The sequence below is a fragment of the Akebia trifoliata genome, chromosome 6 (genome assembly GCF_017979445.1).
Source record: "Akebia trifoliata isolate Shusen 1 chromosome 6, ASM1797944v1, whole genome shotgun sequence".
NCBI lineage: Eukaryota > Viridiplantae > Streptophyta > Magnoliopsida > Ranunculales > Lardizabalaceae > Akebia > Akebia trifoliata.
This window is the reverse complement of record NC_141380.1, coordinates 25,531,759-25,552,682: the sequence shown is the minus strand read 5'-3', so window position 1 is coordinate 25,552,682 and position 20,924 is coordinate 25,531,759. Positions and strand designations below refer to the sequence as shown.

General features: G+C 33.8%; 1 long non-coding RNA gene across 1 annotated transcript; it reads left to right on the top strand.

The window, feature by feature from the left end:
• The first annotated feature begins 1,069 nt into the window (after nt 1–1,069).
• On the top strand, nt 1,070–3,410 carry LOC147400500 (uncharacterized). The gene is made up of 2 exons (XR_015179011.1): nt 1,070–1,642; nt 3,160–3,410. It is a non-coding gene; the product is annotated as an uncharacterized LOC147400500 (long non-coding RNA).
• The last annotated feature ends 17,514 nt before the right edge of the window (nt 3,411–20,924 follow it).

Genomic DNA, 20,924 nt, shown 5'->3' with positions numbered 1-20,924 from the left:
TTGCAGTAAGACTATGCAATGGGGGAGTAATATTCATAACAATTATGAGTAAAACATAATAGACGATGCAATTAATGAGAGAAGTAAAGATGAAGAATAAAGAAAATGTGAAAGGATTGTGGTTGATAGATATTGGTGGGGAAGTGATACAATGTAAATTGATTGTTATCTTAGGATTATACAAATAATGGATTAGTTGGAGTATGGGTTTAAAATAGAGATTAATTAATAAATGTATTGGGCTAACAAAATATGGGAGACATAAGTCTACGAGTTATAAATCAGATTGGTTTGGGACTAACAAAGATGGTAATCGAAAATAAGTGTTGTTTATTATATATGTCGTGTTAGTGGAATCGCGACAAAGCTCAATAAGGTATGATTTCAATTCGAGGACGAAATTTTTATTAGGGGGGGAGAATGTAAACCCCGAATTTTTAATTCGTATCTCGAGGAAAAAATAAATAGTGAAATTTTAAGAAAATCTTGAAAGTGGGATTTAGGGGTAAAATTTTAGGATGTTTCTGATCATTTTTAATGGAATCTGACCTCACCATTAATTCAAAATGATCGAAAAACATATTTTAGCCTGTAAGCACGCTCAAATGCGAGTCCGAATATAAAAGTTGCAAAATCCTCGATTACCGGGTCGGATCAGGCTAAAAAAGTGATTTTTTTTAGAGCAATAATTTTTAAAATTCGATCATACCATTTGGTTCATAACGAAAAATTATTCAACATTGACTATTTATTTGTCATTTTTGGAGATCATGAAGTTGAATTATCGCCAAAAACGAAAACGACATCAAGTTTATGAGTCACGTCAGGCCAAAAATGTAAATTTTTGATGGAGAGATAATTTGTAGAAATTGACTATACCATTAGATCCGAAATGAAAAATTAGGCGAAATAGAGTATTCATTTGTCAGTTTTGGAATCCGGATGATCAAATTATCATCGATCGAAACAATTGACAAAATACCGAATTCGTCCCACATTTTATTTAAATAACATTTAAAAAAAAAAAAAAATTTCTCTCATCTTCCCCACTCGTCCAAACAGTGCGAAAAAAAAAAAAAATAAAATTTGTTTTTCCTCCGATTTTTCCACTTCAGATCTCTCGCAAACGGTCCATTTTCGACGATCGCCGCAGAAGAGAAAAAGGTCCGCAGCTTCGTTCTCTACAAAACCCACCCAACCTTTCTTCATTTCACTTTCTATTTCACCCGATATCGTCAAAAATCAGCCGTATTTGGATACGGAAATTTCGAAACTTTGACCTTGGATTTCATCTGTTTCGGGGTCAAATCGCTTTCCGACGCAGAAGGGAGAAACGTCCGCAGCCTCATTCTCTACATAACCCAACCAAGTTCCTTCCGTTTTCTCGTCTTTTTCACCCCGTATAGTCAAAAATCAGCCGTATTTTTATACGGAGATTTTCGTCACTTCGACCTCGGTTTTCATCGATTTCGGGGTCAAACCACCTTTCGCCGTAGAAGGGAGAAGAGACGAGCACATCGAGATATTCAAAACCACCAGGCCGGTTTCGAAAATCAGCCACTTCGAAGTTTGGTCCGTCTTGATTTCCGCGCCGTTCGCCTCGATTTCCGCGCACGTGCTTCAATTCCGTCGCCTAGTGATTGTAAGGAACTCTCAATTTCTATTAGTAATCTAGATTGTGAAAATTGCATTTAGGATTTTATCGAAAAATTTGGATGTATTTTTAAAATATAGAATATTTTGTTATTTCAAAATTCACGCCAGAAATTCATGTTTGATATGTTTAATTGTATTTTTAATAAATTATACGTGGGTAGGGTATTTTAACGGGTTATTGCCATAAATTGGGTCTTGCGCACTGCTCGGACCCCTGTTTTGAATTGTATTTTGATATTGTGAATTTTATTTTTTTTCATATTATTGATAGAAATAAATTCTATAGTTGAAAAATGTGATTTAATATTCAATGAACTCATATTGAGTTGATGAATATCAGAAAATGGATATTTTATGAAGAGATTGAAAACTGTAAAAGTCGAAAAAAGGGAAAAAGGGTATGAAACGGTAAAATGTCAGAGTCACACCCGAGGGGTGATGTCTGCATTTTACGTTGTTGTGTTGTATGCAGGTTGGTGAACGGATATCCAGGGATAATATTACTGGTTGCATGTTTATTTACTTTCTGTTAGCGCGAGGCGCTCTGTTATGTTATTTATTTTAGGCCGGGTGGCCACACTTGCATGGTAGGAAACTGGATATCTATTCTCAACCTTGTATTATTAATTTCTCTTTTGTTTTCAAATGAAAATAATATATATAAGTAGCTATTTTGTGAGCTGTTAAAGAGTTTGTGAATGCCTGAAGGGATAGTGCATCATATCATCCGGAGTGGTGTACTATCCTGGGATGTACGGTAGGGACCACCAAACTCATACGTGGTATGGGACGCGTATGAGAGTGGAGTCACAACTGGAATCCGGGTTTATTCCTCTCTATCTTTACCAGTGAACTTGTAATGTAAAGGTGGTCGTATACGAATGGTTTGTATATTTGGGAATCACATGTACGCCTGATAGGCATAGACGAAGATGATTAGTCAGTGATCACTAACAATCTATAGTAGTCGAACGTTCTGACACATCGAAAAGAGACCCATTGCTTACGGTCACGTCAAACGGCCAGCCTGAGCCGGATAAATGGTCAACCAAACGTGGTAAGTGCAGCGACCGGCCACAAAATCAGGAACTAAAAGTCATAGAGAAATTGTAACATCATGTCCCGACTGGGAGCGATCCAGTCGTGAATCCCAACACTCTAATTCCAATACTCCACCATTGTGTATTATGTATCTGTTGCTTATTTTGATATATAAAATGAAATGCATGTTTATTGTTTCCATTTGATCAATTAGATTTGTATAAAAAGATAATGTTATAGTGAGTACTGCTGATCGATGTAATGTGAGTTTTAAAATGTTTAGTTGCTCATCCCTGGCTATATGTACCAGTTAATCGTAGTTTTCTTCTGTAAAACTTTGTTTATTTTAAAATGATTCAGTATGCTTATTCGTTCATGTTAGGAGGGGTTATTGGCAGAAATTGTTTGTTTCCCTACTGGGTAACCATTGTTACTCACCCTTTCCTTCTCCATTTTTTTTAGTTTCAGATCTGAAGCTTGGCGAAACAAGTGTAGAACAAGAGCGAGGATCATCTGGTTGGTCAGATAGACAACCAGAGTCCGTCACCTGGTAAGTATTAGGGCTATACCCCCTAGTGGTGTCAGTTTCTCCAGGTAGTCTTATGGATTCTATCTTGAGTGTTAGGAATTATGTTAGAGTGAGGAATTTTGTATAATCCTGTATATAATTTTTCTTCTTCCGCACTCTGATCTATCGGACATTATTAGACGTATATAGGCTTCCGCTAGTATTATATTTTGTTTGTTATATGCAGGATTGTATGTCGTTTATCAGGTGCAGGTTGAATCGCCTTGGAATGCTAACATAAACAGAGGAGACCATGCCGAAATTTCGAGGTGCCACCTCGTACCTTGAAATCTGACATGGGGATTTGTGTTAGTGTTCGGCGGGGGCGCCACAGATGGTATCAGAGCATAGTATTAGATCCGTATGGGATACAGATCTACTATGTTTTGGGGAATTGACTGATACCACAGTTATTAAAGCGATAATCATAGAATGTCACTAGGAATTTGGTATCCGAGCTCATTAATAATTCCGTATTGGAATTATGAGTTTTTCTGTGTCTAGAAGTTTATAGAGCCTTGTAAGCCTAAGATAGGATTCTAAGTTTATTCTGTTAGTAATGAAAATGGAGTCCATTACTAAGTTCCAAGCTACGATGGTAATTCATAGTTTGGTAAGAGCGATTTTGGCCGTATTCTGATAATTGCCTTGTTACGGATAAACACAAGCGAGAGGAATGGACGAGGCAAAGGCTGAAACGCAATGTAGACGAGACAGATTCTAGACCCGACCACTAACCTAATAGCACAGTTAATGTCGTTCATGGGACAGAAGGTTGTGTCTCATATCAAGTCTAAGGGGAAAGTATGAATAATACAACCACCACCTTGAAGCCAAATAGAAGGAAGACAATTAGTTTCTAATAAGCAATAAACAATTACGAAACTAGTAAATTCATAAGAAAAATAACCATACATGAGGAATGAGATGATAGACATACATACTCGATGGATGGGAGAATTTTATAAGAAACGATAACACATACCACTAAATCAATCGAAAGAAAGAGTTATGATATATTACGAATGTGGCAAATTGGGACATAAAGGAGAGCAATGTTCGAGTCAACGTTAGTTGATTAAGGATGTGTGGCTCTGAAAGATGCTAGACAAACCAATGTATAAGACAATAAGACCACCATATTTTAATAAAGTTGATAACGTATTCATGCCATCCCGAACAGACAAGAATAACGATTGGAAGTGAGTGATGGTACAAGACTTACCACGATTGCAAGGCACACTACTAAATCCAAGAAATGAAGGAGAGCTGGACTTCTTCGCAATAGACAAACACTACTCCACCTCAAGGACCACTACCACAGGTCGTGCCTTTGAAGAATGATAGAATTCTCCAGTCCAAAGGACATGTAAATCCAAGGATGTGATAGTAGAATTTTCAACGATTACGTCTATCAAGATTTGGGGACTCTTCCGATCCGATTGAGGTTAATGAGTGGATTTTAAAGACCTGAAAGATTTTGAGTACCATGTAATACCCAAGAGATCAATGGGTGACGGTGATTACATTCCAGTTGAACGAGGATGCCAATCATTAGTAACGTTTGAGAGGAATATATTGGGGGATGGAGTGTTTGAGTGGGTAGAATTCGAGAGGATATTTGTTAATTGATTTATATTTGAGACTTCTCAAGAAGTCAAACACTAGGAGTTTTTGAGATTAATGCAAGGTAATCTATCAATTATAGAAACTAAGATATGATATTCATTAGGTTGTCACGATATGCGCCCGAGCTTATCCTGACAGATTTGCAGAAGGCTCATAGATTTTTTTTGAAGATTATAACCCTACCTAAAGACCAAGAGGTCAATGATTGAGATTAGCAATTATAGAGATACGATGAATCGAGCTTAAAGAATAAAACGAGAAGATATGGAGTTATAGACCTCTAGAGGACAAATTAGTCGACTTTAGACTTCTTTTCCTCCCAAATCAAATATGACCAAGAGGTTGATGTATTCAAGGCCAATCTCCTCCGAATCAAGGTATCCGTAATATAGAACTCCTCCACTATCAAGTTGTAGAGTTTCCCCATCACTGAGTTAGAGAGCAGTTGAAGCTCCAATGATGCCAACAGGGCCAAAGGAATCAACAAGGCAGGTTCAGAGCCTACAGACCCTAGTCTTCCAACTACCCACTCCACAGAGATCTATGAAGACAAGATCATTGACATTGTTATGCGTTTGATCAGGTGGGACATATCAAGAAAGAATGTCCTCTATCACAGGCGCAAGTAAGAGCTATGACCTAGGAGAAAGTACCTATCTCCGACGAAATTTTGGAAGTAATGATTTTTAATTATAATATTAAAAAGTGGAGTTATATTCAACACTAGCTCCTCTAGATCATATAATTCTGTGAAGAGTTTGCACACTTGCTAGAGTTAGAAACCACTGACACAGGTCAAGTATTGAAATTATTTATACCATTGAGAGGCCTTGCGAAGAAAGAATAAGATTTTTGGAAGATCATTTAAGAACTTGCAAAACAGGTATTAGAATAATTGTAAAGTGTGAAAAGACAAGTGATGTTCAACTGGTACGTTAGTCTTTATATCAATAGTCTAGTCAATTACTCATATATTACGCTAGTAGATAAGTAGGTGTTTCTTATATATCCTTCATATCAAGAGCTACTTCTTCGAATATCAACACAAGAAGTAGCGTATCTCTCTTTTCGATTGAAGATGGCTTAACTTTGGGAGGCCTAACGACTGAACTATTAGATAAAGCAACTCTTGCTTTACAACTTCTTGAATCGATTCTCCTCATTTGAAAAGATAGATCGTCTTTTTTCCTTTTATCTTTCTATCCTCGGTGTCGATTCTAACTCTTCTTTTGCTTTCTCTTTTCACGATCGCTTTCCAGTAAAAGAATTAATTATTATTGTTCTCGTTACGTGATCAACTCTTTCTACAGACAAGCACTCACTTCGAGACTCCGATCGTGACTCCTTTTCACTCCTCGAAACGAAAGCGTTATAAATAAAGATAATGATTCCATAGAAGCAGCGACTACCACCTACCTGTGCCACATCCATCCTAAAAAGATTTAGTAGAGTATAAGTAAGGAGGTGGGTCGATGTAAAATGTGAGAAAGAATAATCTTGTGAAAATGTTGCATTAATGAGGACTTAATGGAATTGTGAGAAAATAGATGTATGATTTATCCCCTCGAGTAAGATCTTAAATTATAAAGGTTATGACAGAGGTTTTGAGGAAATATCGCTATAAGTAGAAATGTAATATTGAATCGAATATACAGACAGTGGTGTGTTGCAGTAAGACTATGCAATGGGGGAGTAATATTCATAACAATTATGAGTAAAACATAATAGACGATGTAATTAATGAGAGAAGTAAGATGAAGAATAAAGAAAATGTGAAAGGATTGTGGTTGATAGATATTGGTGGGGAAGTGATACAATGTAAATTGATTGTTATCTTAGGATTATACAAATAATGGATTAGTTGGAGTATGGGTTTAAAATAGAGATTAATTAATAAATGTATTGGGCTAACAAAATATGGGAGACATAAGTCTACGAGTTATAAATCAGATTGGTTTGGGACTAACAATAGATGGTAATCGAAAATAAGTGTTGTTTATTATATATGTCGTGTTAGTGGAATCGCGACAAAGCTCAATAAGGTATGATTTCAATTTCGAGGACGAAATTTTTATTAAGGGGGGGAGAATGTAACACCCCGAATTTTTAATTCGTATTTCGAGGAAAAAATAAATAGTGAAATTTTAAGAAAATCTTAGAAGTGGGATTTAGGGGTAAAATTTTAGGATGTTTCTGATCATTTTTAATGGAATCTGACCTCACCATTAAATTCAAAATGATCGAAAAACATATTTTAGCCTGTAAGCACGCTCAAATGCGAGTCCGAATATAAAAGTTGCAAAATCCTCGATTATCGGGTCGGATCAGGCTAAAAAAGTGATTTTTTTTAGAGCAATAATTTTTAAAATTCGATCATACCATTGGGTTCATAACGAAAAATTATTCAACATGGACTATTTATTTGTCATTTTTGGAGATCAGGAAGTTGAATTATCGCCAAAAACGAAAACGACATCAAGTTCATGGGTCACGTCAGGCCAAAATTGTAAATTTTTGATGGAGAGATAATTTGTAGAAATTGACTATACCATTAGATCCAAAATGAAAAATTAGGCGAAATAGAGTATTCATTTGTCAGTTTTGGAATCCGGATGATCAAATTATCATCGATCGAAACAATTGACAAAATACTGAATTCGTCCCACATTTTATTTAAATAACATTTAAAAAAAAAAAAAAATTTCTCTCATCTTCCCCACTCGTCCAAACAGTGCGAAAAAAAAAAAAAATTTGTTTTTCCTCCGATTTTTCCACTTCAGATCTCTCGCAAACGGTCCATTTTCGACGATCGCCGTAGAAGAGAAAAAGGTCCGCAGCTTCGTTCTCTACAAAACCCACCCAACCTTTCTTCATTTCACTTTCTATTTCACCCGATATCGTCAAAAATCAGCCGTATTTGGATACGGAAATTTCGAAACTTTGACCTTGGATTTCATCTGTTTCGGGGTCAAATCGCTTTCCGACGTAGAAGGGAGAAACGTCCGCAGCCTCATTCTCTACATAACCCAACCAAGTTCCTTCCGTTTTCTCATCTTTTTCACCCCGTATAGTCAAAAATCAGCCGTATTTTTATACGGAGATTTTCGTCACTTCGACCTCGGTTTTCATTGTTTATTAAAAAAAAAATCAGATGCTTATCCCGAGAAGGTGCCTTAGTCAGATTTAAAAAAAATCATTTTACATTTCTTTTATTTTTATTTTTATTTTTATATAAATAAATGGTGGCAACATTAATAACACATAAGGTATTATAGTTAATTATTTTTTATTTTATTCATAGATTCTATGTGATGAATTATCCAAGAGGAATGTTAGATTGATTTTATTAACGTTTTTAAATAATAGATTGAGGTTATGTTTGATTGTTATTTATTTTTGAACTTGGAATAGATCGGATATAAATTGAATTTCATTTGATAAATTATTAATTTTAGAACATTTCATCATAGTGGTTAGATAGAGGTCAAAAATATCTCTCTAAAATGGGCAAAATCAGATGAATATTAAATTTTATATGATTTTTCAAAATAAACTACGAGAATTTGAATATATGTTATATTTGCAAATGAGGTCTATTTTGGCCCATTTTTCTCTTAGAAATAATCTTTTTTTAGAAATAGTGCCTTCAATACATGTGTTCAGGGTCTATAGGGTCCGAAACTTCTTCACAGAGATGAGTATGATAGCCCTCATTGATACAGACATGCGGTGATGAATTTGAAGAACCACTGACTGAAGCAGAACGCACCCCGAGTCTTAATTTTGATGATGACTCTTAACTTGCCCAGGTCCCTCAGAAAGGACATCGCATTGCTTTCTCCAAAGTTTTTAAATACTTGGAAAAGGTCAACGAGCGATACACAAAAATTAAGGATGGTCAACGGATCATCATTGAGCAGTAGCAACAACTCTTGACCTACCAAAAGGAGAGGTTGGCACATGCTCACACTAAAGCCCATTTCAAATTCAGATTAGGAAGTGTTTTTCTTAGTTTGGTTATTTATCTTTATTAGGTAAGATTTCTTTTTTGAAAAACCTATTTGATCATATATCTATTATAACTTTTAAATCTTTGTACATAAGTTGTAACATCAATGCCAATTAATGTCCAAATCGTATCAGGTGTGATCTAACCCTTTTTATCCATTTCCTTACTATTTGCATATTAAAGACAATATTTCATTTAAGTTTGGGATATTAGGTTAGCTCACAATTGCATTATTACTTTATTTTAAATATATATGTATTAACACTTTTAAAATATTTCCTTCAAATTCTTTGTATATACTGTTTACATAAGAATTTCAAATCTTAGGCTCATGTCCTAAATTTTGATCATAAGTTCTTTTTTGTTATTTCTCATTAAGAAAATCATTAAAAAATTACTTTGAAAAATTCACTTCTAATTAAACACTTGAAATAATAGGATTTTATGGAATAAGAGTTAACCCTCTTTTTTGTCTAAAGTGTTAAGGAAAATCTAATCTAGTGAATTATGAATTCCTTGTCCGTTGGTTAGCTGGTTATAAGAAAAAAAAAATTGAGATTAGTATGACTTTGATAGAAACCATTAGATTAGACTACATACCTTGAAAAGGGCTACCTGTTTTTTGAAAAAGAACACGAGAAAAATAGTGATGTGTAAAAAAGTAAAAATATAAAAAAGGCCAAATCAAAACAAAAAGATTGCAATTAAAAAAATACAAAAAGAAAAGACTCCAATGAAACTAAATAAAGTAGTTTCAGTAGTGTAAAAGTCGTCAATGGTAAAAACGTGAGTAAGCTGAAATATTATAGATAAAGTCCCTTAGAGGTATTAAAATAAACATCCACACCTCTCACAAGTCCAAATAAGATACTTAGTTTTGAGTTAGAACTTAGGTAGAACCGACTATTCTTAGTAGTTGGAGGTGAAATCTTGTTCCTAAAAAGATATTTCTTTTAAAATCAGAATAATTGCATAGGCACTTAGTTATTTTGAAATTTTCTAAATCGAGGAATGGAAACTTAGAATTTTGCTCCAACATAAGGGACATTTGATTGATTTGTGAAATATTGTTATGTTCACCTTACATACTTTGATTTTGATATTTACCTAAAGTGTTGGAATTTTGTGGGTATATTCATTATAAACCCTCACGAATCAAACTCATCCACTAGGGGTAACGTAAGGGTTTAAGGGCTTGTTATATTTACTAAATACAGTCGTGTAACCTACAAAAATGGTCTAGACTTAATTTTCTACTTTACTTTTGCTCAGGACTAGTAAATTTTAGATTTAGGGTATGATCAGGATTTAGAAAGTGATTTTTAGAGTCCTAATTACATAAACTTTACTAATAAATTATCCACTAAACCCACTAATTAGATGTAATTTATTGTTAGTTCTTATTTATTAGTGATTTCAAATAAATAATATAATTCGAACCTAATTGTTGTTATTTACGTATAACAGGAAATAGTTGCAAAGTCTTCAGATGAATAAGAAAAATCCAAAGATTTTATTATAATCTAGAATTCGAAACAAAATCAAAGACCAAAATTCAGGCCCTTAGACCCACATGGATCGTGGCACAATGGCCTCTTGGCACAGCGTGATGGTGGCGATAGATCATTCCTCAAGATTTGCACATAAGTTTGGCAGCTACCAAAGCATCACATTGAATTAGGATTTTGGAGTCATGTAGTTATGAAAATTTCTCGAACCCTAGAAACCTTAATCCGGTTTCTCTATAAATAAAGGACTAGATAAAGCTTTAAGTGTGGCGCCTCGCCAAACGCTAATACAAATCCCATGTCAGATCTCGAGGTACTAGGTGGCATCTCAAAATTTTGGCATGGTCTTTTCTGTTTATGTTAGTATTCCAAGGCGTTCAATCTACACCTAATAAACGACATACAATCCTGCATATATACATATAAAATATAATACTAGAGAAAGTCTCTATATACATCTAATAACGTACGAAAGATCAGAATGCGAAAGAATAAACAGAATACAGGATTATACAAATATTCCTTATTCTAACAAAAGTCATAACGCTCAGAACAAAATCTATAATATTTTTGGACAAATCGACACCAGTAGGGCTATAACCCCAATACTCACCATGTGACGGACTCTGACTATCTATTTGACCTATCAGATGATTCTCACTTGTTTTCTACACCTGCCTCGCCAAGCTTCGGATCTGAAACTAAAAAAATGGAGAATGAAAGAGTGAGTAACAATGGTTACCCAGTAAAGAAGATCACAATTTCTACTAATAACCTTTTTTAACATGAACGAATAAGCATATTAAATCATTTTAAAATTTACAAAATTTTACAAAAGAAAATACGATTAATTGGTACATATATCCAAGGATGAGCAACTAAACATTTTAAAACTCACATTACATCAATCAGTAATACTCACTATAACATTATCTTTTTTTTATACAAATCTAATTGATCAAATGTAAACATTAAACATACATTTTATGTTATATGTCAAAATAAGACAACAGATACATAATACACAATGGTGGAGTAATAGAATTAGAGAGTTGGATTCATGATTGGATCGCTCCCAATTGGGATATGATATTTCATAATAAAGTATTAGTTTTTTATTTTGTGGTTGGTCGCTATTTACCACACTTGCAGGACCATTTATCCGGCTCAGGCTGGCCGTTTGATGTGACCGTAAGCAATGGGTCTTTTTTCGATGTATCAGAACATTCGACTACTATAGATTGTTAGTGATCACTGACTAATTATCTTCGTCTATACCTATCAAGGCGTGCATGTGATTCCCAAATATACAAACCATTCGTATACAACCACATTTACATTACAAGTTCACTAGTAAAGATAGAGAGGAATAAACCCGGATTTCAGTTGTAACTCCACTCTTATACGTGTCTCATACCACTTATGAGCTTGGTGATCCCTACCGTACATCCCAAGATAGTACACTATTCCGGATGATATGACGCACTATCCCTTCAAGCATTTACAGACTCTTTAACAGCTCACAAAATAGTTATATATATTATTTTCATTTGAAAACAAAAGAAATTAACGATACAAGATTGAGAATGGATATCCTATTTCCTACCATGCAAATGTGGCCATCCGGCCCAAAATAAATAACAAAATAGAAAAATAAACATCGCCTCGAGCTAACAGAAAGTAAATAAACATGCAACCAGTAATATTATCCCAGGATATCCGTTCACCAGCCTACAGACAACACAACAATTTAAAATGCAGACATCACCCATCGGGTGTGATTCTGACATTTTACTGTTTTCATAAAATATCCACTTTCTTATATTCATCAACTCAATATGAGTTAATTGAATATTAAATCATTTTTTCAATTATGAAATTCATTTTTATCAATAACATTGAAAAAATACAAAATTTAGATCAAAACAGGGTCCGAGCTGTGTACAAGACCCAACTAAAAGAAATAACCCGTTGAAATATCCTACCCACCTATAATTTTTTATAAAATACAATTAAACATATCAAATCTGCAAATTCTTGCGTGAATTTGAAATAACCAATTGAATTCTATATTTTTGAAAATTCACCACAAAATTTTAATAAAATCTTAAATATAATTTTCACAATCTACGATTACTAATAGAAATTAAGAGTTCCTTACAATCTCTGTACAAAAGGATCGAAGTACGTGCAAGAAAATCGAGGAGATCAGCGTGAAAATCGAGATGGATCAAATTTCAAAATAGTTAATTATTGAATCTGACTTGGTGATTTTGAAGATCTCAATGTCGTCGTACTTTCTCCCTTCTACGGCGGAAGACGGTTTGACCCTGAAATAGGCGAAATACTGAAGTCGAAGTTTCGAAACTCCTGTATATATATACAATTGATTTTTGACGATATAGGGTAAAAGAGAAGATGAAACGAAGAGATCTTAGGTGGGTTTTGTAGATGTCGAGGCTGCAGACCTTTCTTCCTCCTATGATAGAAGTCGACGACAAGCGGTTTGCGACGAATCCGAGGTTGAAAATTGAAGAAAAAATAATTTTTTTTTAAAAATGAGTTGGCTGGTTTTGGGTCGTTTAAAATGAAAGTGAATAGTGAAAAATTTTAAAATTTTATTTATATATATCTTGGGATGAAATTGGTATTTTACCTATTGTTTCGATCGACGATAACTTGACCGTTCGGACTCCAAAATTGACAAATGGATATTCTATTTTATCTAATTTTTCATTCTAGATCTAATGGTATGGTCAATTTCTACAAATTTTATTTTTAACAAAAATTTACAATTTTACCCTGAGGTGACCCCTAAAATTGACGTCATTTTTATTTTTGACGATAATTCGATTTTCTATGCTCAAAAAATGACAAATAATAGTCTTTGTTCAATAATTTTTCGATATGAACCCAATGCTATGATCGAATTTTAAAAATTCTTGCTCTTGCTCTAGTAAAAAATCATTATTTTAGCCTGATTTGATCCGACTCAGTAATTAAGGATTTTGTAATTTTTCGCATTTCAGCGTGCTTACAGGCTAAAATATGTTTTTCGATCATTTTGAATCAATGGTGAAGTTAGATTCCATTAAAAATAATCAGAAACATCCTAAAGTTTTATCCGTAAGTCCCACTTTCAAGATTTTTCTTAAAATTCAATTATTTATTTTTCCTCGAGATACGAATAAAAAACTCGGGATTTTACATTCTTCCCCCCTTAATAAAAATTTTGTCATCAAAATTAAAATCATACCTTATCGAGCTTTGTTGCGATTTCACTAACACGACAAGTATAATAAACAACATCTATTTTCAAGTATAATAACCTTATGTCTCCCTATTCCGTCAACCCAACATATTCATTAATTGATCACTCTAATTCAAACTCATACTCCAATTATTCTACTATTTGTATAACAATGAATTCACTTTGTATCACTTTTCTACCAATGTCTATCAACAACAATCCTCTCACATTTTCTCTATTCTTTATCTTTATTTTTCTCATCAATTACACCATCTATTATGTTTTACTCATACTTGCTATGAATATTACTCTTTAATGCATAATCTTACCGCAAACACACCACTATTTTTATATTCAATTCAATATTACATTTCTACTTGTTGTGATATTTCCTCAAAATCTCTATTATAACCTTTTATAATTTAAAATCTTACTCGGGGGGTAAATCCTATATCTATTTTCTCATAAATCCATTAAGTCACTATTAATGCAACATTGTTACAAGATTATTCTTTCCCACATTTTACATCGGCCCACCTCCTAACCTATACTCTACTAAATCTCTTTTCTTTTATATACCACATGCTCTTTCAAAATTGTACCATATCTTTTCCAAATTTCACCAGTTCCTCAACTCAACCATATATAGTATTAGTTATTACCCATACCTTCACTTGCTATATAGTTACATTACTAGTCTTATAAATCGCACTTGCCTTCTTACGTTTTACAACCATCCTTACAGTTAAAACATACCTATCAATTATCAAAACGCAGTCTAGTTGATTCACGGTTAGCTTTTTTTCTTATTATTTTTTTTAAGTGTGCACCTTTTCACTCTAGTTCCAAATTAGTTTCATTCATTCATCCCCTTACTATTAGTTGAGTAGTTTCTACTCTGCCCACTTCCAAAAGCTTCGTAGTTCCAAATTATAATAAATATCAAATTTGTAAAAGAAGGGTGAGGGTAAAGATGAGGATGGGATGATAGCATAGAAAGTGGAAAGCGGTAGGAGAAAGGTTGGTTGTTTAGTCCGCTCCAAATATTATACTAGAATAATGAATAGTAGGAAGAATAGCTCTAGCAAGTATGCAAACTTTCAGCAGAATTATATGATCTAGAAAAACCAGTATTGAATAGAACTCTAATTTCTAACATTATAATTAGAAATCGTACTTTCCAAAACTTCATCGGAGACAGATACTTTCTCATGGGTCATAACTGTAAACACCCCATTTTTGCATTCACCTGATTAATCAACTCGTCAACTCGATTGCAACGATTTTCAATGATGGATGATTATTCCAATGCTTTATTTTGTTACTAGATATGTTTCAGAAATTCAGATGAGGTATCTCAAACTAACAAAACCTTAGAAACCACGGTACGATAGGAAAATATGACCCCAAAAACATAGAAATCATCATTTTTCAGACAAAAAGAAGCTTCACGGTAAAAATCACAAAAAAATGATCAAATTATCAAAATACCCTAATATCAAAACATCCCTAAAGCCTACATTATACTTAGGAAAATCCTTTCAAACACATAAAACAACAAATCGAAACTAAATAAACCATTTCGTCAATTTTCCCAAAATTTGACAAAATTACGAAAATGCCCATCATAAAGTTCACGACCATTTCGCACGAAAAATTTCATAAATGACACAAACCAATATTCCCATTGAATTCCTTATGAAAAATCAATTTCAAAACATCCTAAAACATTCAAAAATGACTTAAAACGCAAAAAGTCATCTTCGATAGCAAAGCGGTAATTTTACAATTTTAATAATTAAAAATTCTGAAATTAATAATTAAAACATTAATTAATGTAAAGTGAAATCCTAATTAAAATTAAATTCAATCAAGTAAGACTAAAGTCAAAATCTTAAAGTCAATTAAGTAAGACTAAAGTCAAAATCTTAAAGTCAATCAGGTAAGACTAAAAGTCAAAATCCTAATAGAATTCAAATGAAACAATAACTCTATTTAAAACAATTCTAATTAAACTATAACTCTATTTAAAACAATTCTAATTAAACACTGACTCTTCTTGAAATAATTCTAATTAAACACTAATTCTATCAAAACAAGCACTTAAAAAATCTATAAATAAGGTTTCCTACAACCTATTTTCGTATAAAAAAATAAATCCTAGAAAAAGTAGGTCAAAAAGCTTCCCTAACCTCCCATAAACCCTAATTTTGAAGTCCCAACTCTTTACCTAACATTCATACCCCAACTTTAGCTCAAAAAACCTAGAAGCTTTTAAAAAACAATCGAAAATCTAAAAAAAAAAATCAGAAGATTCAGATCTAAGAAGAAAATACCTCGTCTTGGAGATGTGAAGCAAATCCGGTGATAGAACGAAGCGAGGAGTGTTGTACGAAGAACTATTCCACCAGATCTGAGGGAACACGACCGTTGTCTTCGTAAATGTATATATTTCTTATTTTTTTAACGGTTAGGTCTTTTTAGCAATATAGTCTTATTTGGGAATTAGTAGAGACCGGCGTTTGCCGAGCGGGGTTGGTGCCTAACACCTTCCAACCCCGTAATTTAATCCCCGGACTCAATATTTTTTGTAGTAGATTAGTTTTTTTCTTTCATCTGTTTTGAGTTGATATTCGGTTCTTAGACCGTAATAACTAGGTGGCGACTCCCAAACCTCAAAGGTCAAAAGTGGATCCGCGTACCCAGCAGATTGAGGGCGCTTTCAGTGACTACTCCGCTGGGGACCATTGAAGATCAGACTTGAAAAACCCCAAGTATGGGAACATTGCTAAAACGACCTAGACTGTTTTTTATTTTTAGTTGTTAGTTTACTTGTTTATGATCGTGTGTTTGGATTATAGATATTCTGCTTTTGCATATTATTATCATTTTTTTGGTTCAATTGTGAGTCACTTAGGGTGATTCTAAATAAACGTTAAATTTCAAAAGGATAATTTTATTGAGGATGGGATAATAATTATTGGACCATGTTTTTTTGTATATATATATATATATATATATATGTGGTTTTTTTTTAATTTGTTTTGTTTTTCAAATACGTGTTTTATCGGTCGGTTGACAATGTTTTTTTTTTCTCTTTATTTTTTTAGATGTGTGTAGTTTTTTTTAAAAAAAATAGGCAAATTGTGCTGCCCGTTGAGAACAAGCAAGCAGCAATAAAAATTTTGGGCTGCTGTTAGCAAACAGCGTATACCCAGCATTTCAAATCGGTTTTAGGGGTGGTGTGCCCATAGTAGAAATCGGTCTTTAATTGTCGAACTCTTAAGGTGGTGTGCTGTTAGAATTTGTTTTTTTTTCCTTTTATTATCTTCTTCCCAAATGGTTTTTAACAACCAAGAGGATAGCAGAGAGAACGTCTCCTCACTTTTCTCTCTCACTCTCTTTCTCTCTATCTCTCTCCTTTATCCCTCGTTATTCTCTAACTCTTCGAAGATGGAAGTAGAAACCTTAGGAGATTATTAAATTCCTCCCTAAAAAGCAAGAAACTTCAAGCCAAGGTCACTCTCTGTTTCTGTGATTTATTGTTTGTTTCATCTTTGGGTTTCAAATTCAGGTTTAGCAACAAAAAAAAAAAACATATTTTTTTTCAGGAATTTGTGTAAAACTTAGAGTACTTGCTTGTAATTCTCTATTTTCTGGTTGATCTTCTTGATTTGAGCATCGGAGAGAATTTCAAATTGGTTTTTTTCATTGTTTTTGGATTGTGGTTTCGGAATTGAGTTTCGTTTTTAGGTAAAAACGTCTTCTTTAAACAAAGAATTAGTGTTTCTTTTACTCCAATTTCTTGAAGAGGAGAAGTTTAAAGGGACGTCCACGAGCTGAGTTTTTCTTCAACATGAAATATTTCGAAGAAAAATCTCACACAGGTGAATGGGCGATGAAGTTGAAAGTAGCATTGTATTTGGCACAAGCTTTAAAGCATTGCAATGAAGGGTGATTTGAATGGCAAACTTTAATTTTTCTTTTAATTCAAGATTTCTCTCTCCCTCCCTCTCTGTGAAAAAAAAAAAAAGAAATTGATGCAAAGTCGAGAGTCGAATCTTTGTCAGAAGAAGAAGAAACCCAATTTGATTATCTTTGCCATCATCTTCTCCTATTTTAGTGGGGGTTTAAGATTTCATTTTTCCATTCTCGTGAGGTCTGGTTAGACTTCTTACCTTATCTTTTGCTCTAATTTTCTTCTTAGACTGGATAATCATTGCTAATCAACTTTAATTCTCATTCTACACAATAAACATGGACATTTATACCTTGTAATATAGACTAATTTAAGAAATTTAACTCCCAATGGATTGAATTTGCCGGTTATTTCAGAATGTTTGTCAATTTTTTCAAATGTAGAAGATGGACTGGCAATGGGATATATGTTACCTACATAAGAGATCATTGGGTTCGTTCCAACAGTAGATAGGTAGGGATAACCAGTTTGTTACGAGTTAATATGGACTTGTCAAAATAGTCCTCTCCTTTTGAGTTTTAAAAGTATCTAGGGCTCATTATGCTGGAACTTGCTGATATGGCATGTAAATAGAGAGAATGAGAGAAAAGGAAAAAAATTATATTGCCATACCAAGTGTTACTGATATAACATTAGCTGGGTGCAGTTTTTTTTTAATTGATTTATGTGGAATTTTTTTTACGCGGGCTACACTCTGAATTTGGTAAAAAAATTTGTAATAAAATTCATGGACCCTAAGTGAATATGATTGACTCACTAACTTAGTAGGAGTTAATTTTTACTAAGGGTCTTCGAGCTCATGTTGAACATGATTTAAGAAACAAAATCTTTCTTCCTTCAATACAATTATTTGTCACCAAATTCTTTTTATTTTTTAATGTGATTTCATAGCCGCCTATTTTAAACCTTGGATCTAAGTATTATCTTTTAAAATTAAACTTTATTTTGAGTCCAAACTCTTTTTCATCAAATCTAAAAAAGCTATGAAATCGGATTATCAATGAGGTGCACATTGGCGAGTTGACACTTTGCAAAATTTGAAGTCCTATTGCACTAGTCGTGAAAGCTTCGCTTTCACCCTAGTTTTGTTGAGTGACAAACTTCATAAAGTAAAGGAATTTTTAGATAGGCCTGCTAGGTAAATCCTAAACAAAAAAAAAAATCGCTTTTTTGTGCCTATCTCAGTAATTGATTAATGATTGATATTGTCCTTGGGGGGTGGTTCAAGGGCCATATGAGAAAACATATGAAAAAATTTTCGTTTTTCAAAATAAAAGTTAGAGGTTTTGGATTGAGCTGATTTTTTGCAAGGATGGTCACTATGATGAAAAGATCATCCTCACAAAAAATTAGCTCAATCAGAAACTTCTAAATCCATCAAAAGTGATTTACAAATTAGTGATAAAAATTGGTAAAAAATCGACGGTCCACATTCTAAATCACTTTTAATGAGGTTAGAAGTTTCAGTGGGCTGATTTTTTTTTTGGATGATCTTCCCATCATAGAGATCATCCTTACAAAAAATCAGCTCAATCCAAAATTTATAACCCATATTTTAAAATTTTATTAAAAACGAAAGTTTTTACATATGTTTTCTCATATGACCCTTGAACCTGACCCTTGTCTTTGTGCTATCTTAATTGGTTGGTCATCATTCTCTTTTGGACACTACCTTGATTGATTGCCTATTGGATATGCCATGATCCTGATTGATATATATTTTGATGTGCATGCCTTAATCTTGATCGTGATGCTTTGGATATTTATGTTGTATGATCACATTTTCTAATATCCATATTTTGATGGTTTAATTGGACTCATGGGCCCATTTGTTTGAAAAAGGCCCCAGGCACACCTTACCTTGTATTGCACACACCACAAGTACGTTTAATATTTTGCATACTTGCATGTCCCAATATAGCCAACGTGGTACTAGTGCGTGGCCCGATCTCTTCGTAGATGCGACGTCATTCATGAAAATCACAACTCCAGTTACGTACCTTATGGTATATAAAATTGGGGCATCAGTACCGTCTGATCAGGTGACTCTGAAAGGTATATTGATGCGCCCAGGTTGGAGCGACCTGAGCCTTTGATCTATTGTAAGCCGCACAGTAGCATGTCCCATTTGCCAATGTAGTACTAGTACGTGATCGATCCCCTCATAGGATGCCAAGCCATTTATGAAAGCTACAACTCTTGACTTGTACCCATAGGCATATCAAAGATGATCCAAGTACATCAGTGGCACTTCTTGATCAAAACCAGTGTCTAAGTGAGATCCTGCTCCGATGTATTACGGTACTAGGAGGATAGACTACGTCTATTCTAGAAAAGAGGTGATTTAAGAGTGTCTTTACTCAAGCATCGCGTGCCACCTCTGATCTGGGGATTAAACTGGCTATTTTTGACTTCAGAGAAGTGAGTTGAAGTTTTAGATTGTCCCCTATACGGTATATCAAACCAAGTCACCACGTACTGTTTGATTGAGTACGTTCGAGAGGTATATAGGTGTACTTGGGTAAGGGTGGCTAGATAAAAATGCATTGCACGTAGTAAGCTTAAAGTCTAGAAACATCCCCTGTAGGTCACGACTCGAACTTATCGTGGGTGTTCCCGGGTTGTTTATTGAATGGGACCTTGTGATTGATGAATGTATGTGAATGATGAGATCAGAATGTATGGTTGTCCTTAAAGATTTAAGTTTTGTTTTACCTGATTAAAATGAGTGCACCGACTCAATAAAGAATCCATTTGTTGCAATAATTTATAATGACTCAGTCCATCTCGACCCAACAATCATGATGGGCTGGGCCATTTAAATCAAAATGGAAATCAAATTCTTTTCTAAATTCAAGTTTCAACCCATTTTTAAAGAAGAAAAATGGTTTATAAAAGAAAAGTATTTTTAAAAAAATGTTCTCTAGAAAAAATATTTTCCAAGAAAAAATGTTTTTCAGAAAATATTTTCCATAAGAACAAGATTTTTCAAAGAAAAAATAATTGATATTTTACATGGACCTTGGAAGTGTACTAAAATACCTTTTTGTGTCAAACCAGGATGCTAGCCACAGGCAATAACCCGATCGACCAGTTGTTCAAAACAACCGTCATAAGGATGCACCTTGTAGAGAAGATCAATTTTGAGAGATTCATGTTGAGGAGTGCTCTTTACTTCCATAAGTTTGAAATAAACTAAAACCTATTACGTGTTATGGCTAAGTACTGGAATCCTTACCTTCACATATTCTATATTGGGCATATGCACTTGTGCCCCACTCATG